We start from the raw sequence: 5768 nt of genomic DNA on the forward strand, positions 1-5768 counted from the left end.
TTATTATTTATTATTTATTATTTATTATTTATTATTTATTATTTATTATTTATTATTTATTATTTATTATTTATTATTTATTATTTATTATTTATTATTTATTATTTATTATTTATTATTTATTATTTATTATTTATTATTTATTATTTATTATTTATTATTTATTATTTATTATTTATTATTTATTATTTATTATTTATTATTTATTATTTATTATTTATTATTTATTATTTATTATTTATTATTTATTATTTATTATTTATTATTTATTATTTATTATTTATTATTTATTATTTATTATTTATTATTTATTATTTATTATTTATTATTTATTATTTATTATTTATTATTTATTATTTATTATTTATTATTTATTATTTATTATTTATTATTTATTATTTATTATTTATTATTTATTATTTATTATTTATTATTTATTATTTATTATTTATTATTTATTATTTATTATTTATTATTTATTATTTATTATTTATTATTTATTATTTATTATTTATTATTTATTATTTATTATTTATTATTTATTATTTATTATTTATTATTTATTATTTATTATTTATTATTTATTATTTATTATTTATTATTTATTATTTATTATTTATTATTTATTATTTATTATTTATTATTTATTATTTATTATTTATTATTTATTATTTATTATTTATTATTATTATTTATTATATTATTTATTATTTATTATTTATTATTTATTATTTATTATTTATTATTTATTATTTATTATTTATTATTTATTATTTATTATTTATTATTTATTATTTATTATTTATTATTTATTATTTATTATTTATTATTTATTATTTATTATTTATTATTTATTATTTATTATTTATTATTTATTATTTATTATTTATTATTTATTATTTATTATTTATTATTTATTATTATTATTTATTATTTATTATTTATTATTTATTATTTATTATTTATTATTTATTATTTATTATTTATTATTTATTATTTATTATTTATTATTTATTATTTATTATTTATTATTTATTATTTATTATTTATTATTATTATTTATTATTTATTATTTATTATTTATTATTTATTATTTATTATTTATTATTTATTATTTATTATTTATTATTTATTATTTATTATTTATTATTTATTATTATTATTTATTATTTATTATTTATTATTTATTATTTATTATTTATATTTATTATTTATTATTTATTATTTATTATTTATTATTTATTATTTATTATTTATTATTTATTATTTATTATTTATTATTTATTATTTATTATTTATTATTTATTATTTATTATTTATTATTTATTATTTAATATTTATTATAATATAATATAATATAATATTTAATATTTAATATTTAATATTTAATATTTAATATTTAATATTTAATATTTAATATTTAATATTTAATATTTAATATTTAATATTTAATATTTAATATTTAATATTTAATATTTATTATTTAATATTTAATATTTAATATTTAATATTTAATATTTATATTTATTATTTATTATTTATTATTTATTATTTATTATTTATTATTTATTATTTATTATTTATTATTTATTATTTATTATTTATTATTTATTATTTATTATTTATTATTTATTATTTATTATTTAATATTTAATATTTAATATTTAATATTTATTATTTAATATTTAATATTTATTATTTATTATTTATTATTTATTATTTATTATTTATTATTTAATATTTATTATTTAATATTTATTATTTAATATTTATTATTTAATATTTAATATTTATTATTTAATATTTAATATTTATTATTTATTATTTAATATTTATTATTTATTATTTAATATTTAATATTTAATATTTAATATTTAATATTTAATATTTAATATTTAATATTTAATATTTAATATTTAATATTTAATATTTAATATTTAATATTTATTATTTATTATTTATTATTTAATATTTAATATTTAATATTTATTATTTAATATTTATTATTTATTATTTATTATTAATATTTATTATTTATTATTTATTATTTAATATTTATTATTTATTATTTATTATTTATTATTTATTATTTATTATTTATTATTTATTATTTATTATTTATTATTTATTATTTATTATTTATTATTTATTATTTATTATTTATTATTTATTATTTATTATTTATTATTTAATATTTAATATTTAATATTTAATATTTAATATTTAATATTTAATATTTAATATTTAATATTTAATATTTAATATTTAATATTTAATATTTAATATTTAATATTTATTATTTATTATTTATTATTTATTATTTAATATTTATTATTTATTAAATATTAAATATTAAATAATAAATAATAAATAATAAATATTTAATATTTAATATTTAATATTTAATATTTAATATTTAATATTTAATATTTAATATTTAATATTTAATATTTAATATTTAATATTTAATATTTAATATTTAATATTTAATATTTAATATTTATTATTTATTATTTAATATTTATTATTTAATATTTATTATTTAATATTTATTATTTATTATTTATTATTTATTATTTATTATTTATTATTTATTATTTATTATTTATTATTTATTATTTATTATTTATTATTTATTATTTATTATTTATTATTTATTATTTATTATTTATTATTTATTATTTATTATTTATTATTTATTATTTATTATTTATTATTTATTATTTATTATTATTATTTATTATTTATTATTTATTATTTATTATTTAATATTTAATATTTAATATTTAATATTTAATATTTAATATTTAATATTTAATATTTATATTTAATATTTAATATTTAATATTTATTATTTATTATTTATTATTTATTATTTATTATTTATTATTTATTATTTATTATTTATTATTTATTATTTATTATTTATTATTTATTATTTATATTTATTATTTATTATTTATTATTTATTATTTATATTTATTATTTATTATTTATTATTTATTATTTATTATTTATTATTTATTATTTATTATTATTATTTATTATTTATTATTTATTATTTATTATTTATTATTTATTATTTATTATTTATTATTTATTATTTATTATTTATTATTTATTATTTATTATTTATTATTTATTATTTATTATTTATTATTTATTATTTATTATTTATTATTTATTATTTATTATTATTATTTATTATTTATTATTTATTATTTATTATTTATTATTTATTATTATTTATTATTTATTATTATTTATTTATTATTATTTATTATTATTATTTATTATTATTATTTATTATTTATTATTTATTATTTATTATTTATTATTTATTATTTATTATTTATTATTTATTATTTATTATTTATTATTTATTTATTATTTATTATTTATTATTTATTTATTATTTAATTATTTATTATTTATTATTTATTATTTATTTATTATTTATTATTTATTATTTATTATTTATTATTTATTATTTATTATTTATTATTTATTATTTATTATTTATTATTTATTATTTATTATTTATTATTTATTATTTATTATTTATTATTTATTATTTATTATTTATTATTTATTATTTATTATTTATTATTTATTATTTATTATTTATTATTTATTATTTATTATTTATTATTTATTATTTATTATTTATTATTTATTATTTATTATTTATTATTTATTATTTATTATTTATTATTTATTATTTATTATTTATTATTTATTATTTATTATTTATTATTTATTATTTATTATTTATTATTTATTATTTATTATTTATTATTTATTATTTATTATTTATTATTTATTATTTATTATTTATTATTTATTATTTATTATTTATTATTTATTATTTATTATTTATTATTTATTATTTATTATTTATTATTTATTATTTATTATTTATTATTTATTATTTATTATTTATTATTTATTATTTATTATTTATTATTTATTATTTATTATTTATTATTTATTATTTATTATTTATTATTTATTATTTATTATTTATTATTTATTATTTATTATTTATTATTTATTATTTATTATTTATTATTTATTATTTATTATTTATTATTTATTATTTATTATTTATTATTTATTATTTATTATTTATTATTTATTATTTATTATTTATTATTTATTATTTATTATTTATTATTTATTATTTATTATTTATTATTTATTATTTATTATTTATTATTTATTATTTATTATTATTATTTATTATTATTATTTATTATTTATTATTTATTATTTATTATTATTATTTATTATTTATTATTTATTATTTATTATTTATTATTATTATTTATATTTATTATTTATTATTTATTATTTATTATTTATTATTTATTATTTATTATTTATTATTTATTATTTATTATTTATTATTTATTATTTATTATTTATTATTTATTATTTATTATTTATTATTTATTATTTATTATTTATTATTTATTATTTATTATTTATTATTTATTATTTATTATTTATTATTTATTATTTATTATTTATTATTTATTATTTATTATTTATTATTTATTATTTATTATTTATTATTTATATTTATTATTTATTATTTATTATTTTATTATTTATTATTTATTATTTATTATTTATTATTTATTATTTATTATTTATTATTTATTATTTATTATTTATTATTTATTATTTATTATTTATTATTTATTATTTATTATTTATTATTTATTATTTATTATTTATTATTTATTATTTATTATTTATTATTTATTATTTATTATTTATTATTTATTATTTATTATTTATTATTTATTATTTATTATTTATTATTTATTATTTATTATTTATTATTTATTATTTATTATTTATTATTTATTATTTATTATTTATTATTTATTATTTATTATTATATTTATTATTTATTATTTATTATTTATTATTTATTATTTATTATTTATTATTTATTATTTATTATTTATTATTTATTATTTATTATTTATTATTTATTATTTATTATTTATTATTTATTATTTATTATTTATTATTTATTATTTATTATTTATTATTTATTATTTATTATTTATTATTTATTATTTATTATTTATTATTTATTATTTATTATTTATTATTTATTATTTATTATTTATTATTTATTATTTATTATTTATTATTTATTATTTATTATTTATTATTTATTATTTATATTTATTATTTATTATTTATTATTTATTATTTATTATTTATTATTTATTATTTATTATTTATTATTTATTATTTATTATTTATTATTTATTATTTATTTATTATTTATTATTTATTATTTATTATTTATTATTTATTATTTATTATTTATTATTTATTATTTATTATTTATTATTATTATTTATTATTTATTATTTATTATTTATTATTTATTATTTATTATTTATTATTTATTATTTATTATTTATTATTTATTATTTATTATTTATTATTATTATTTATTATTTATTATTTATTATTTATTATTTATTATTTATTATTTATTATTTATTATTTATTATTTATTATTTATTATTTATTATTTATTATTTATTATTTATTATTTATTATTTATTATTTATTATTTATTATTTATTATTTATTATTTATTATTTATTATTTATTATTTATTATTTATTATTTATTATTTATTATTTATTATTTATTATTTATTATTTATTATTTATTATTTATTATTTATTATTTATTATTTATTATTTATTATTTATTATTTATTATTTATTATT

This window comes from Drosophila suzukii (assembly GCF_043229965.1).
Source record: "Drosophila suzukii chromosome 2 unlocalized genomic scaffold, CBGP_Dsuzu_IsoJpt1.0 scf_2c, whole genome shotgun sequence".
Classification (NCBI taxonomy): Eukaryota; Metazoa; Arthropoda; class Insecta; order Diptera; family Drosophilidae; genus Drosophila; species Drosophila suzukii.